Raw genomic sequence first — 17080 nt, 5'->3', positions numbered from 1 at the left:
AGCCTCGACATCCCAGGCTCAGTTGATCCTCCCACCTCAGCTTCCTGAGTAGCTTAGACTACAGGCCCATTCCACCACACCTGGCCAATTTTTTTTTTTTTTTTTGAGGTGGGGTTTCACCACATCCTCAAGCTGGTCTCAAACTCCTGGCCTCAAGCAATCCATCCTCCTCAGCCTCCAAAAGTGCTAGGATTACAGGTCTGAGACACCACGCCCAGCCATGTACTCTTTGTGTCTAGCTTTCTCCATTCAACATTGTGTCTGCAAGATTCACCCATGTTATTGCATATACCTGTATCACATAATCTTTCATTGTTGCACTGTTTTCCACTGTATCAATATACCACAATTTATTTACACTTTCTGTTGTTGATTAGCATTTGTATTGTTTGTAGTTTTTGGGCTATTACAAATGTGCCCATTATGACTGTCTTGTTCATGTCTTGTGAGTATGTACCCAATTTCTGTTGGACATAAACACCTGGGAATGCAATTGCTGCATTATAGGAAATGTAAATGTTGAGTTTTAATAAACACTACCAAGCAGTTTTTCAAAATGAATCTACAATCATACCAGCAGTGTATGAGAGAGAGCTCCACTTGCTCTACATCCTCACCAACATGTGGTGTTGTCTGTCTTTTTTATTTTAGCCATTCTGGTGGGTGTGTAGTGATATCTATTGGAGTTTTAAAATACATTTTCCTATCAGCTAATGAACATCTTTTCACTTGCTTATTGGCCACCCTGGTTTTTTTAAGAGTAGACCTTTAATTTCCTTTCTAATCTGCTAATAATTATTTCTGTCCTCAAGTTTTCTAGTTTTTCTTGGGTCCATATAAGTATTTTACATTTTACCAAGAAATCATACTTCATCTTCTATATTTTAAAATTCATTGCCAAAGAGTTTATAACAGTTTTATCGAGCTATAATACACATACTATAAAATTCACCCATTTTAAATGCATAATTTGATGGTTGTTAGTATACAGAGTTGTGCAATTATCACCACTATCTGATTTTAGGACATTTTAGTCACCTCCCCAAGAAAAACCTGTACTCTTTAGCAGTCACTTTCCATTTTCTCCCCAACTTCAGCACCTTTCAGCTTTAGGCAACTCAAATGCCCATCAGAAAATAAATAATCTGGCCGGGCACGGTGGCTCAAGCCTGTAATCCCAGCACTTTGGGAGGCCGAGACGGGCGGATCATGAGGTCAGGAGATCGAGACCATCTTGGCTAACACAGTGAAACCCCGTCTCTACTAAAAAATACAAAAAACTAGCCGGGCGAGGTGGCGGGGGCCTGTAGTCCCAGCTACTCAGGAGGCTGAGGCAGGAGAATGGCGCAAACCCGGGAGGCGGAGCTTGCAGTGAGCTGAGAACCGGCCACTGCACTGCAGCCCGGGCGACAGCGCGAGACTCCGTCTCAAAAAAAAAAAAAAAAAAAAAGAAAAGAAATAATCTATGGTATATATGCACAATGAAATATTATACAGCAGTCAAAATGAATGAACTAAATCAATTCCCACAACATGAATAAATCTTTGATGTAATTTTTTGTGAAAAAATAAACTTTAAAAGGTTGCATATATATATATATATATGCATATACACACACACACACACATTGGAATATTATTATTCAGTCTTAAAAATAGGGGAAATCCTGTCATTTGCAACAACATGGATGAATCTGGAGGACATTATGCTAAATGAAATAAGGGAGGTACAAAAAAGACAAATACCACATGATATCACTTATATGTGAAGTCTAATAAAGTTGATCTCATAGAAGCAGAGAGCAGAAGGGTGGTTGCCAGTGGTGGGAGGAATGGGAAGGGAGGGAGGGAATGGAGGTAATCAAAGTGTACAAAGTTTCAGATAGACAGGGGAAATGGATTTTGAGATCTATTGCATCACAGGGTGACTATAGTCAATAACAGGGCATTTTACACTTTAAAATAACTAAGATAGTAAATTTCAAATGTCTCATCATAAAAAATAATAGGTGGCTAGGTGTGGTAACTCACACCTGTAATCCCAGTACTTTGGAAGTCCAAGGTGGGAGGATGGCTTAAAACCAGGAGTTTGAGGCTGCAGTGAGCTATGATTGCAGCACTGCACTCCAGCCTGGAGACAGATTCTCGCTCTGACACCCAGCCTGGAATGCAGTGGCATGATCTTGGCTCATTGCAACCTCCGCCTCCTGGGTTCAAGCAATTCTCATGCCTCAGCCTTCCAAGAAGCTGGGATTACAGGAGCATGCCACCATGCCTGCCTAATTTTTATATTTTTAGTAGAAACAGAGTTTCCCCATGTTGGCCAGGCTGGTCTCGAACTCCTGGCCTCAAGCAATCCACCCACCTTGGCCTCCCAAAAGTATGGGATTATAGGAGTGGACCACTGCATCCAGCCAGACCCTGTCTCTTAAAAAACAAAAGATAGGACGGGTGCGGTGGCTCACGCCTGTAATCCCAGCACTTTGGGACGCCGGGCAGGGGGGGTGCGGATCATGAGGTCAGGAGTTCGAGACTAGCCTGGCCAATATGGCGAAACCCCATCTCTACTAAAAATACAAAAATCAGCTGGGCATGGTGGTATACACCTGTAGTCCCAGCTACTAGGGAGGCTGAGGCAGAAGAATTGCTTAAACCTGGGAGGCCGAGGTTGCAGTGAGCCGAGATTGTACCACTGGACTCCAGCCTGGGTGACAGAGTGAGAATCTATCTCAAAAAATAATAATAAAATAAAATAAAAAATAAAAAAGATAAATAAGCGAGGTGATGGAGATGATGCGTATATTAATTGACTTGATTTAATCATGCCACATTGTAAACTATATCAAAATATAACATTGTATCCTATGAATGTATACAATTATGACTTGCAAGTCAAAAATAATCTTAATAATACATTCAATTTTTTAAAAATTCAAAGATTGCATATAGAATGGTACCTTTTAATAAAGTTAATGTAACAAAAATTGTAAAATGTAGTATTTTGGAAAGTATACAAATGTGTATATATAATACATTTGATAATATTCTATGAAAAGAAAGCAAGAGAATAATAAAGAATTTAGGATGAGGCTTCCCTTGAGTAGAGGCAAACAGGAGGATAGACTGGTGGGGGAATATCATGTAGGTTATTGTCAAGACCATAGCTTTCCATTTGGTGTGGTAGGGTCATGAGTGCCAATTATATTACTAAAAATACACACATACATAAAGTTGTTCATTTATAGCCTAATGTTGAATGTTTCATGAACCAAAAATTATAAGTAATTCAATTCTGTGTGCTTGAGACTCAATAAAACATAAAATAAAATAGGGAGGGTTAAATAAGGTTAGGTATGTAAAGCACTTACAACCAGGTGTGGCATATAATTAGTGTTCAAAAAAGTGTTTGCTATTGTAAAATTACCTTCTAAAAGCACTTACGAATGCACAAAGATATATGAACAAGGATATTCCCTGAAGAATGTTTAATACGTATTTTTTAAATTTGATACAATCACTGGGCACGGTGGCTCACGCCTGTAATCCCAGCATTTTGGGAGGCTGAGGTAAGTGGATCACAAGGTCAGGAATTCGAGACCAGCATGGCCAACATGGTAAAACCCCCTCTCTACTAAAAATACAAAAATTAGCCGGGTGTGGTGGTGCATGCCTGTAGTCCCAGCTACTTGGGAAGCTGAGACAGGAGAATCACTTAAACCCAGGAGGCAGAGGTTGCAGTGAGCTGAGATCACATCGCTGCATTGCAGCCTGGGCGACAGAGCAAGACTCTATCTGAAAAACAAAAACAAAAAAATCGGTACAACCTAAATAAAAGCATGGAGAATTATTTCTAGGCCTTGAAACATAAGCAAGGAACTCCCATTATTTACCTGGCTGAATTTCAGAATTGCTATGGATCAATGACTCTTTTGTGCCTCCCGTTTTCCCTTCATTTTTAACGGGAATGTCTATAGTGGTTATCCCAACCTATATGACCATTGTATATTGGGAAATAGACAGAAATAACTTGTCTGTAGATGGAGAAGGACTGTACTCCAAGTGCTGTAATTAAGGAACTATAGCCAAGAAGCTTCATCCACACCTGGACCTGGTTAGATAATGAGATTCTGGACTTGGAGCCAATGCTGTAATGGGATGAGAGTTCTAGAGATCTTTGGAGAACTGAATGTATTTTGCTTGTGGAAGGAATGTGAATCATTGCAGGCCAGGTGGCAGCTTCTGACATGGCTTCCAATTACCCCACCTTCTGATGTTTATGCCTTTGTGTAGTATTCTCTCCTTGAGTGAGGACTGGACCTAGTAACTTGCTTCTAATGAATAGAATACGGCAAAGGTGATCAGATTTCACTTCTGAGATTAGATTCCAAAGAGACTGTGACTTCCATCTTGCTCACACACACTCTCTAGATCTTCTCACTTGATCCTTCTGGCTGAATCAAACTGCCATGTTGTGAGATGCCCTACAGAGGGGCCCAAGTGACAAGGAACTGAGGACAGCATCCAATCAACAGCAAGAAACTGAACACTGTATCTGTACATCTACCTCCTGAATCTAAAATGAAAAATAAAATAATCAACAATGAAAAAATAACAATAAAGAAAAAGAAACTGGGCCAGGCATGGTGGCTCACCCCTATAATTCCAGCATTTGGGGAGGCCAAAGTAAGAGGATTGTTTGAGCCCAGGAGTTCAAGATCAGCCTGGGCAACATGGCGAGACCCTGTCTCTACAAAAATAAAAAATAAATTAGCCAGTTGTGTTGACCTGGTCCTGTGATCCCAGCTCCTCAGGAGACTGAGGCAGGAGGATCTCTTGAGGTTGAGGCTGCAGTGAGCCGTGATTGCACCACTGCACTCCAGGCTGAACAACAGAGAGAGACCCTGTTGCAAAATAAAAGAGGCTGAGCATGGTGGCTCAGGCCTGTTATCCCAGCGCTGTGGGAGGCCAAGACTGGCAGATCACCTGAGGTCAGGAGTTCGAGACCAGCCTGGACAACATGGTGAAACCCCGTCTCTACTAAAAATACAAAAATTAGCTGGGCGAGGTGGTGTGCGCCTGTAATCCCAGCTACTTGGAGGCTGAAGCAGGAGAATCACTTTAACTGGGGAGGTAGAGGTTGCAGTGAGCTGAGATCATGCCATTGCACTCCAGCCTGGGTGATAGAGTGAGACTCTGTCTCAAAAGAAAAAAAAAAAAAGAAAAGAAAAAGAAAGAAAGGAAGAAAGAAGAAAGACAAAGAAAGAAAAGAAAGTAAGAAGGCCGGGCGCAGTGGCTCACGCCTGCAATCCATGCACTTTGGGAGGCTGAGGTGGGCAGATCACGAGGTCAGGAGATCAAGACTATCCTGGCTAACACGGTGAAACCCTGTCTCTACTAAAAATACAAAAGGAAAAAAAATTAGCCTGGTGTGGTGGCAGGCACCTGTAGTTCCAGCTACTCGGGAGGCTGAGGCAGGAGAATGGTGTGAACCTGGGAGGCGGAGCTTGCAGTGAGCTGAGATCACACCACTGCACTCCAGCCTGGGTGACAGTGCGAGATTCTGTCTCAAAGAAAATAAAAGAAAAAGCAAGCAAGAGAGACGGAAAGGAAGGGAAGGGAAGAAGGAAGGAAGGAAGGAAAGAAAGAAAAAGAAAGAAAGAAAGAAAAGAAAGAAAGAAAGAAAGAAAGAAAGAAAGAAAGAGAGAGAGAGAAAGAAAGAAAAGAAGGAAGGAAGGAAGGGAGAAAGAGAAAGAAAGAAAGGAAAGAGAGAAAGAAAGAAAGAAAGAAAGAAAGAAAGAAAAGAAAGAAAGAAAGAAAAAAGAGAGAAAAGAGAAAAGAGAGAAAGAGAGAAAGAGAGAAAGAAAGAAAGAAAGAAAGAAAGAAAGAAAGAAAGAAAGAAAGAAAGAAAGAAAGAAAGAAACTGAACGCTGCCTAGAATCATGTGAGTGAGCTTGAAGGAATCCTCCCCCAGTCAAGCTTTGAGATGACAGCAACCCTGGCCAATACCTTGATTTCAGTCTTGTGAAGACCTCAAACCAAGGTCTAAGCTAAGCAATGGATTCCTGACACACACACAGCTGTAAGATAATAAATATTATTTTAAGTCACTAAAATGTGGAGTAATTTGTCACGCAGCAATAAATAACTAATATAGTTCCCAAGAAAGGAAACTACTTGGACTTTCCCGGTAAACACTGTGTTTCTCCTATGTCTTTGTGTGTGCTCTTCCCATTGTTCTTCATTTGGCTAACCCTTCTACCTTTAACAAATAGCTCAGGCATCTCCTCCTCCAGGAAGACTTCCCTAATGGGGCACTGCATAAATTGTTCCACTTCCTTACTATCTAGTTACTATCTAGGAGCCTTGGCTGACTTTTTGTTTGTTTGTTTGTTTGAGACAGAGTTTCGCTCTTATTGCCCAGGCTGGAGTGCAATGACACAATCTCAGCTCACTGCAACTTCTGCCTCCCAGGTTCAAGTGATTCTCCTGCCTCAGCCTCCTGAGTAGCTGGGATTACAGGTGCCTGCCACCATGCCTGGCTAATTTTTGTATTTTTCATAGAGACGGGGTTTCACCATGTTGGCCAGGCTAATCTCGAACTCCTGACCTCATGATCCGCCCACCTCAGTCTCCCAAACTGCTGGGATTACAGGCGTGAGCCACTGCACCCAGCCTTGGCTGACTTCTATCAGCACAATTATCACACTGTGTTTTAATTGCCTATTTCACTGCAGCAGTCTATGAATTCCTTGAGGGCCAGGATCATGACACAATGCCACGATTTCCATATCCTTAGCTTCCAGTGGGAGGCTTGGCACGTAGTGTGTACTCTATAGACATCGTTCACAGGCTTTGGAGTCAATGGGTATCAGTTTGAATCCTAGCTCTACTCCCAGCTATCTGTGTAACCTTAGACAAGTCACTTAACCTCTGTAGAACCCAGACGTTCTCATTCCTGGAATTGGGAGTTTGCGGTACGAGCAGCATGAGGAAGGGGAATCCATATTCTTGCTCTTCCTGCTTTATAGGCACTGTGCTACTTGATGTTTATTCTACAATCCTGTGGGGCCTCTTAGTCTTAGGATGATCTTCAATATCTAAATTGAGGTAGACGCTTTGGGGATTATGCTCCTCAATCAGCTTCTTTTATTTAATAAATTAAATATATGCAGAAGAGAGTTATTGACATAGAAATTAAAAGCAGCTACAGCAAAAAAGGATTAAAAAAAATCATGGCTAGCCCAGTATTTTTAAGTGACATATTTCAGCCTTCTGCTAATGTTTCATCACTGAAATATCAGCCCTTTTTCATGTAAACTAGTGAGGGTTTGGAGAGAGGACAAAAGCATCATATGTTCTACACATCTTGCAATGGGAACTGTCAAATTTTGTATTCAACATTGCCACAGTATCGCCGCTGACATGCTTCCAAAAGACTTTTCAAACAAAAACTCACCACAGGCCTGGAACAAAATACGCAGCCTAGAAAAATGTGCATCTCATATTTCCTATGTGGATTGACAAAACCAACTGGGGCCCGGGGCCAATAACAGAATGGTTATTTGAGCTTTTCCACAAATGCTCCCAGTTTAGAAACAAAAGTGTGAGTGTGGAAGGGGGAATCCCCCTTCTAGCCCAAGGGATTTAATTTCCCTACATGGAAATTTCTAGCTCTGACACCCTCATAAGATTGTACCATAGCAGACGGATCATACCAGGATGTAGAAGCAGGAGATTTCCCTAGAGGGAAACTCGTGGGAAATAGCCTGAAAATGCACATTCAAATCAAGTCTTAAGAGGGAAAGGGAGATCTGCTTAGACTGACAGCACAAATGGTCTGTGATTCCAAGTTACAAACCTTTCCCTCTGGAGAAGTGTGAACTTGGACCTGCTACTTTTTCTGAACACTGCGCAGCCTGGAGATGATCCCCTCTCAAACCTTCTCCTCTTGGCTCTTTTTTCTTTTTCCGTTTTTTTGTTTTGTTTTGTTTTGTTTAAGAAAGAGTCTCGGCCGGGCACAGTGGCTCACACCTGTAATCCCAGCACTTTGGGAGGCCGAGGCGGGCGGATCACAAGGTCAGGAGATCGAGACCATCCTGGCTAACACAGTGAAACCTCGTCTCTACTAAAAATACAAAAAATTAGCCGGGCGCGGTGGCGGGCGCCTGTAGTCCCAGCTACTCAGGAGGCTGAGGCAGGAGAATGGCATGATCCCAGGAGGCGGAGCTTGCAGTGAGTGGAGATCGCGCCACTGCACTCCAGCCAGGGGGACAGAGCGAGACTCTGTCTCAAAAAAAAAAAAAAAGAAAGAAAGAGTCTCACTCTGTCACCCAGGCTCGAGCACAGTGGTGCGATCATAGCTCACTGCAGTCTTGATCTCCTGGGCTCAAGTCATTCTCTCACCTCAGTCTCCCAAGTAGCTGGGACCATAGGCGCATGCCACCATGCCCAACTATTTTTGTTTGTTTGTTTTGTATTTTTTGTGTTTTTTTTGTATTTTTTGTAGAGATGGGGTCTTGCTATGTTGCCCAGGCTGGTCTCAAACTCCTGTGCTCAAGCAATCCTCCCCCCTCAGCCTTCCAAAGTGCTGGGATTACAGGTGTGAGCCACAGTGCCCTGCCAGGGCTTTATCTTTTTGAAAGACTCTACAGGTGAGAAAACTAGACTCTTTTTTTTTTTTTTTTTTTTTTTGAGACAGAGTTTTGCTCTTGTTGCTCAGGCTGGAGTGCAATGGCTCCATCTCGGCTCACCACAACCTCCGCCTCCCAGGTTCAAGCAATTCCCCTGCCTCAACCTGCAGAGTAGCTGGGACTACAGGCATGCACCACCATGCCCAGCTAATTTTGTATTTTTACTAGAGATGGGGGTTTCTCTATGTTGGTCAGGCTGGTCTCGAACTCCCAACCTCAGGTGATCCACCCACCTCGGCCTCCCAAAGTGCTGGGATTACAGGTGTTAGCCACCGTGCCTGGCCTGGACTCATTTTTAACTTCTCCTTCTTCCTAATCCCCCACATCCAATCCCCCACCAAGTTCTAGCAATCCTTATTTCCTAAATGCTCTCTTGCCTTTTTTTCTTTCTGCAGTGTGAATAACTTTTTTAAAATTTTATTATTATTGTACATATTTAAGGTATACAACATGATGTTCTGATACACATATACTTAGTTAAATGATCACCTACACTTAAGCCAATTAACGTATCCATCATCTCATATAGTTAACTTTTTTTCCTGGTAAGAACACCTAAAATCTGCTCTTTTGACAAAATTCCAGTAAATAATACAATATTATTAACTATAGTCCTTTATTGTACGTTAGCTGCTCTCTAGACATATTCATCCTACACAATGCAACCTATCACCTCACACCTGTTAGGATAGCTATTATCAAAAAGACAAGAGATAACAAGTATTGGGAAGAGCGTGGAGAAACGGGAACCTTTGCAACCTCAATGAGATATCACCTCGAAATTCTTAGGATCGCTATTTTCAAAAAAAACAAGAAACAAGTATTGGCAAGGGTGGAGAAAGGGAACCCTTGTACATTGTTCATGGGAATGTAAATTGGCACAGCAGTGATGGATGGAAAACGGCATGGCGCTTCCTCAAAAAATTAAAAATACAGCTATTACATAACTCAGCAATCCCACTTCTAGGCATATACCCAAGGGAAATAAGTCAGTACCTGGTAGGGATGCCTGCACTCCCATGTTCATTGCAGCAGTATTCACAATAACCAAGATATGGAATCAGCCTAAGTGTCCCTTGATCAATGAATGGATAAAGAAAATATGCTGGGTGCAGTGGCTCACGCCTGTAATCCCAGCACTTTGGGTGACAGAGAGAGACTCCATCTCAAAAAAAAAACAATGTGGTAAATATACACAATGGAATATTATCCAGTCTTTTAAAAAAAGAAAATTCTGTCCTTTGCAACAATATGAATGAAATTGGAGGGCATTATGTTAAGTGAAATAAGCTGGGCACAGAAAGGCAAATACCGCATGATCCCACTTATATATGGAGTATTTTTTTTTTAAATACATAGAAACAGATAATAGAATGGTGGCTACCAGAAGCCGGGGGTGGGGGGTGGGGGGTGGGTAAGTTGCAGTTATGTGGGATGAATAAGCCTCGTATCTCTTGAATCTGTCTACTTTTCTATAACCTCAACGTTGCCATTCTTACACGAGCCCCAGCATCGCTCATCTAGATTCCCACAAATACCCCAGTCCCATCTCCCTGAATGGCAGAAACAATGCTATGTGTTCACAAATCCATTTCATTCTCTCCCTAAGCACACAGAATGACCACATCTCCAAACGGCTCTTGCAATTCAGTTGGGGACCATGGGATGTGGGCAAGAGTGATATAATGACATTTCTGGGGCTGGCCCTAAAACCCATTCTACAGTGGCACGAAGGACATGGGTTGAAGATGGTGGCACAACAAAATGGAAGGAGCTGGGATCCCTAAATCACATTGTAAAAGGTTGCCTGCCAAATTTCCTATTGGACTGTAACATCAGTGAGAAGTAAACCTTTTATTGCTTTAAGTCACTTAGAATGAGGATTGTTCTTTGTAGCAGTGGGCTTATCCTGACAGCCTGCTTCCACTCTTGCCCCTCCCCATGTCTTCTAATCAATTATCCTCACAGCTACCAGAGTAATTTAACTACAATACATAACTGATCACATCACTATCCACCACTCCTCACATCCCCCCATATGACAATTCTTAAATAAATGCTTTCCGTTGATCATAGGAAAGTTCAAAATTCCTAAGATGGCCTATAATGCCCTGCATGGTCTATAACTGCTGAACTTTCTTTCCCCTGATCTGTCCCTATTTATTCACTCATTTAATCACCTATTCAATAAATATTTCTTGAGCACCAACTGTCAGTAGCTATACTAGTTCTGGGAATAGACTAGTGAAAGGGGAAACAGGGAAATCATTTGGGAAGCTGTTATATTCATCTGGACAAAAGACAGTAAGGACCTGAGCTATAGTATGTCTCTAGTTGTGACATCCTGGTAAGATGGCACCATAACAGATGTCACCAAGGCATGCATCTAAGCCAGAGATTCCCACGGAGGATAAAAGCCTGAAAATGCAAGTTCTAGTCTATCCCTAAGAAAACATAAGACGGGGCAAAAAAAAAAAGAAGAAGAAGTAATGAAAAAGAAAATAATAAATAAATAAGAAAGCATGGGAGCCTGGCTGGGCGCAATGGCTCACACCTGTAATCCCAGCAGTTTGGGAGGTCGAGGCGGGCAGATCACCTGAGGTCAGGAGTTTCAGAACAGCCTGGCCAACATGGTGAAACCTCGTCTCTACTAAAAATACAAAAATTAGCCGGGCATGGTGGCGGGTGCCTGTAATCCCAGCTACTCAGGAGGCTGAGGTAGGAGAATAGCTTGAACCCGGGAGGCAGAGGCTGCAGTGAGCCGAGATCACACCACTGCACTCCAGCCTCGTGACAGAACAAGACTCCATCTCATAGAAAGAAAGAAAGAAAGAAAGAAAGAAAGAAAGAAAGAAAGAAAGAAAGAGAGAGAGAGAGAGAGAGAGAGAGAGAGAGAGAGAGAAAGAAAGAAAGAAAGAAAGAGAGAAAGAAAGAAAGAAAAAGAAAGAAAGAAAGAGAGAGAGGGAGGAAGGGAGGGAGGGAGGGAGGGAGGGAGGAAGGAAGGAAGGAAGGAAGGAAGGAAGGAAGGAAGGAAGGAAGGAAGGAAGGAAGGAAGGAAGGAAGGAAGGAAGGAAAGCAAGCAAGCATGGGAGAATTTACAGATGAGGGATTCACCTACACTGACAGCATGAATGAGAGGGGTAGATGCATGATATTTTAGGAAACACAATTGGCAGGGTTTGGGAACTGACTATGAAGGATGAGAAAAGGAAGAGCCAGGCTGGGGTGAAGAAAACATTTGGAAAAAGATGAAGATGATGAGCTTCGGTTTAAACATGTGGCGTTAGAGGTGCCAATGGGCCATCCAGGTGGTATGTCAAAGAGGCAATTGGATTTCTGGGTCTGGAGTTCAAGGAAGAGGCCTGGCCTGGCAACGTACAGGTAATGTCCTCACTGATCACAACTCCTAAAGTCTCGGCCATCTTGAAACAAAACCAGGCCATCAACCCCAGCACTTCCGGAGGCCAAGACAGGAGGACCATTTGAGCCTAGGAGTTCATGACCAGCCTAGGCAACATAGTAAGACCCCATCTCTACAAAAAAGTAAAAAAATTAGCCAGGCATGATGGTTCATGCGTCTAATCCTAGCTACTCAGGAGGCTGAGGTGGGAGGATCTCCTGAGCCCAGGAGGCTGAGGCTGCAGTAACCTGTGACTGTGCCATGTACTCCAGCCTAAGTGACAGCAAGATACTTTCTCAGAAACAAACACAAAAACAAGAACAAGCAAACAAGCCACCCTGCTTCTGCTCCTCACCCCGTACGGTGCTTCCCCTCCCTCTCTCTCTCTCTTCCACCCCCTTCATGATCATACCTCCTAAAAGTGGTGTCTCCACTCTAGATCTACTCTCCCCATCCCCTTACACTAGGGTCAGGTCTCCATCTCCATAATTTTTTTTTTTAACAAGGCAACACATAATTCACATTCCATAAAATTCACCCATTTAAAGTGTACAATTGTTAGGCCAGACTCGGTGACTCATGCCTGTAATCTCAGCACTCTGGGAGGCCAAGGCAGGTGGATCACTTGAGGTCAGGAGTTTGAGACCAGCCTGGCCAATATGGTAAAACACCGTCACTACTAAAACTACAAAAATTAGCTGGTCATGGTGGCGGGTGCCTGTCATCCCAGACACATGGGAGGCTGAGGCAGCAGAATCACTTGAACTCGGCAGGCAGAGGTTGCAGTGAGCCAAGATCAAACCACTGCACTCCAGACTAGGAGAGAGAGTGAGACTCTATCTCAAATAAATAAATAAATAAATAAATAAATAAGGCTGGGTGTGGTGGCTCATGTCTGTAATCCTAGCACTTTGGGAGGCCGAGGTGGGCGGATCACTTGAGGTCAGGACTTCGAGACCAGCATGGTTAACATGGTAAAACCCCGTCTCTACTAAAAATACAAAAATTAGCCAGGCAATGTGGTACATGCCTGTAGTCCCAGCTACTTGGAAGGCTGAGGCAGGAAAAGAGCTTGAACTCGGGAGGTGGGGGTTGCAGTGAGCCAAGATCATGCCACTGAACTCCAGCCTGGGTGACAGAGCAAGACCCCACATCAAAAAAAAAAAAAAAAAAAAAATTTAATTTAAAAATGTAAAATTTTTAGAAACTTCAGAGTTGTAAACCATTACCACTAATTATGGAACATTTTATTATCCACCAAAAATCTCTGTACCTATTAGCAGTCACTCTCCATTTCCCCCCCAATTCACTCTCCATTTCCCCCCAATTCACTCTCCATTTCCCCCCAATAACTCCAAGCCCTAGGTAACCACTAATCTGTTTTTTTTTTTTTTTTTTTGAGACAGTCTAGCTCTGTCACCAGGCTGGAGTGCAGTGGCTCAATCTTGGCTCATTGCAACCTCCGCCTCCCAGGTTCAAGCAATTCTCCTGCCTCAGCCTCCCGAGTAGCTGAAACTACAGGCACACGCCACCACATCTAGCTAATTTTTGTATTTTTAGTAGAGACGGGGTTTCACTGCCCACCTCTGCCTCCCAAAGTGCTGGGATTACAGGTGTGAGCCACTGCGCCCGGCCTATTTTCTTTCTGTATAGAGGTACCTATTATGGACATTTCATATAAATGGAATCATGCAATATGTAATTTTTTGTGAGTGGCTTCTTTAGCATAATTATTTCAAAGTTCATCTATGCTGTAGCATGTATCAACACTTCATTCCTTTTTATGGCTGAACAATATTTCTTCATATGGATATACCACATTTTATCCACTCATCATTTGATGGACATTTGGGTTGTTTCCACTTTTTGGCTATTAAGAATTATGTACATGAGCCAGGTGCGGTGGCTCACGCCTGTAATCCCAACACTTTGGGAGGCTGAGGCGGGCAGATCACGAGGTCAGGAGATTGAGACCATCCTGGCTAACATGGTGAAACCCCGTCTCTACTAAAAATACAAAAAATTAGCCTGGCGTGGTGGCAGGCGCCTGTAGTCCCAGCTACCCGGGAGGCTGAGGCAGGAGAATGGTGTGAACCCGGGAGGCAGAGGTTGCAGTGAGCTGAGATCACGCCACTGCACTCCAGCCTGGGCAACAGAGCAAGACTCTGTCAAAAAAAAAAAAAAATTATGTACATGAGGCCAGACGCGGTGGCTCACGTCTGTAATCCCAGCACTTTGGGAGGCCAAGGTGGGTGGATCACCTGAGGTCAGGAGTTCAAGACCAGCCTGACCAACATGGTGAAACCCTGTCTCTACTAAAGATACAAAAATTAGCCAGGTGTGGTGGCACGCGTTTGTAATCCCAGCAACTCAGGAGGCTGAGGCAGGAGAATCGCTTGAACCTGGAAGGTGGAGGTTGCGGTGAGCCAAGATCACGCCATTGCATTCCAGCCTGGGTGACAGAGTGAGACTCCGTCTCAAATAATAATAATAATAATAATAATAATAATAATGTACATGATATTCATGTACAAGTATTTGTTCGAATACCTGCTTTCAGTTATTTTAGGTGTATACCTAGGAGTGGACCTGATGAGTCATATGGTAATTCTATGTTTAACTTATTGAGAAATCTCCAAGCTGTTTCCCATAGCGATTGCACCATTTTACATTCCCACCTCCAATGTACCAGGACTGTAATTTCTCTACATCCTCACCAATACTAGTTATTTTCCTTTTTTATCTTTTTTTTTTTTTTTTTTTTTGGCAAGCAGATAAAGGCTTGTTTTATTTTAATGGCTGATCTATGTAATCACGGAGGTCAGTATGAACAGACAAAAGGGGAGCTTTTATTTCTTGGTGTCTTCCTCCTTGGACAAAGTCTCGATGATCTCCTCCTTCTTGGCCTGGAGGCGCCTTCACTGCGCTTGCGTGCTTCCTAGTCTTAGGCCTGCGGGCCTCAGCCTGGTCAGCCAGGAGCTTCTTGTGGGCCTTGTCTGCCTTCAGCTTGTGGCTGTGTTCCATGAGAATCCACCTGTTTGTGAACACATTCCCCTGCACCTTCAGGTACAGGCTGTGATACATGTAGTGATCAATCTTCTTAGATTCACGGTATCTTCTGAGCAGCCAGCCCAGAATCCTCATTCTCTTCATCCACATGGCCTTCTCTGGCATTCGGGCATTGGCTGTACCCTTTTGCTTATCTATGCCTATGTGCCTGCCCTTCCAAGGGCAGGTGTTTTTCTGGTGTTTTTCTGCCAAGGTGTTTTTCTGGCATCAAGCCCGGGAATGGACCGTCACAGGCTTGGAGATGATCAGCCCATCTTTGATCAGTTTCCGGATCTGCTAATGGAAGTTGGCATTGGCGATTTCATTGGTCTTATTGGGGTCTAACCAGACCTTCTTCTTGCCACAGTGGAGGACACTACAGGGGAGCCTCTTCTGAAGCCTGAGCATACTCATGGCTGTAGTCGCAGCAGCGAAAGGAAAGAGCTCCCTTTTTTATCATTATTATAACCATCCTAGTGGGTGTTCAGCGGTATCTTATTATAGTCTTGATTTAAATTTCTTGATGACTAATGATGCTGAGGATCTTTTCATGTGTTTATTGGCCATTTATACATCTTTTTTTGAGAAATATCTGTTAAGATATTTTGCTCATTTTTTAAATTGGGTTGTCTTTTTATTGCTGAGTTGTAATAGTTCCTTATATATTTTGAATATTAGATCCCTATAGGATATACGATGTGCAAATATTTTCCCCCATTTTGTAAAGGTTGTCTTTTCACTTTCCTGGTGGTACTGTTTGAAGCACAAAAGTTTTTGTTTTAATTTTAATGAAGTTCAACTTATCTATTGTTTTCTTTAGTTGCATGTGCTTTTGGTGTCCTAAGAAACCATTGCCAAATCCACGGTCATGAAATTCACACTTATGTTTCCTACTAAGAATTTTATAGTTGTAGCTCTTACATTTGGGTCTTTAATCTATTTTGAATTGATTTTTGAATGCACTGTGACGGAAGGGTCAAAATTCATTCCTTTGCACATGGATATCCAGTTGTCCCAACATCATTTGTTGAAAATTATTTCCCCCATTGAATGTTATTTTTATCTCTATTGAAAAATCAGTTGGCCACAAATGTCTGGGTTCATTTCTGGACTCACAATTGTATTGGCCTATATGTCTGCCCTTATGCTGGTACTATACCGTCTTGATTACTGTAGCCTTATTGTAAGTTTTGGTTTTTGTTTTTTGAGACAGAGTCTCACTCACTCTGTTGCCCAGGCTGGAGTGCAGTGGCCATAGTCTTGGCTCACCACAACCTCTGCTTCCTGGGTTCAAGTGATTCTCCTGCCTCGGCCTCTGGCCAGAGTAGCTGGGACTACAGGCACGCGCCACTATGCCCGGAATTTTTTTTTTTTTTTTTTTTTTTTTTTTTTTTAGTAGAGATGGGGTTTCATCATGTTGGCCAGGCTGGTCTCAAACACTTGACCCTAAGTGACCCACCTGCCTTGGCCTCCCAAAGTGCTGGGATTACAGGCGTGAGCCACCGCACCTGGCTTTGTTACAAGTTTTCAAATCAGGCCAGGTGTGGTGGCTCACAGGTGTGCTGTAATCCCTACACTTTGGGAGGTCAAGGCAGGAGGATCAATTGAGTTCAGAAGTTTGTGACCAGCCTGGGCAACATAGTGAGACCCTGTCTCTAAAAATAAATAAATAAATAAATTAGCCAGGTGCAGTGGTGCACACTTGTAGTCCCAGTTACCTGGGAGGATGAGGTGAAGGATCCCTTGAGCCTGGGTGGTTGAGGCTGCAATGAGCTGTGATTGTACCACTGCACAACAGCCTGGGCAACAGAGCAAGACTCTGTCTCAAAAAAAAAAAAAAAAAAAAATTTAATAAAGTAGTTTTGAAATCAAGAAATGTGAATCCTCCAACTGTTTTCAAGATTGATCTGGGTATCTCCTGCATCTCTTGAATTTCTATATG

General features: G+C 43.0%; 1 pseudogene; it reads right to left on the bottom strand.

The window, feature by feature from the left end:
* Positions 1-14939: 14939 nt before the first annotated feature.
* LOC126945424 (60S ribosomal protein L19-like) lies at positions 14940-15552 on the bottom strand (annotated as a pseudogene).
* Positions 15553-17080: the final 1528 nt, after the last annotated feature.

The sequence above is a fragment of the Macaca thibetana genome, chromosome X (genome assembly GCF_024542745.1).
Source record: "Macaca thibetana thibetana isolate TM-01 chromosome X, ASM2454274v1, whole genome shotgun sequence".
NCBI lineage: Eukaryota > Metazoa > Chordata > Mammalia > Primates > Cercopithecidae > Macaca > Macaca thibetana.
This window is presented reverse-complemented; position numbering and strand designations above follow the sequence as displayed.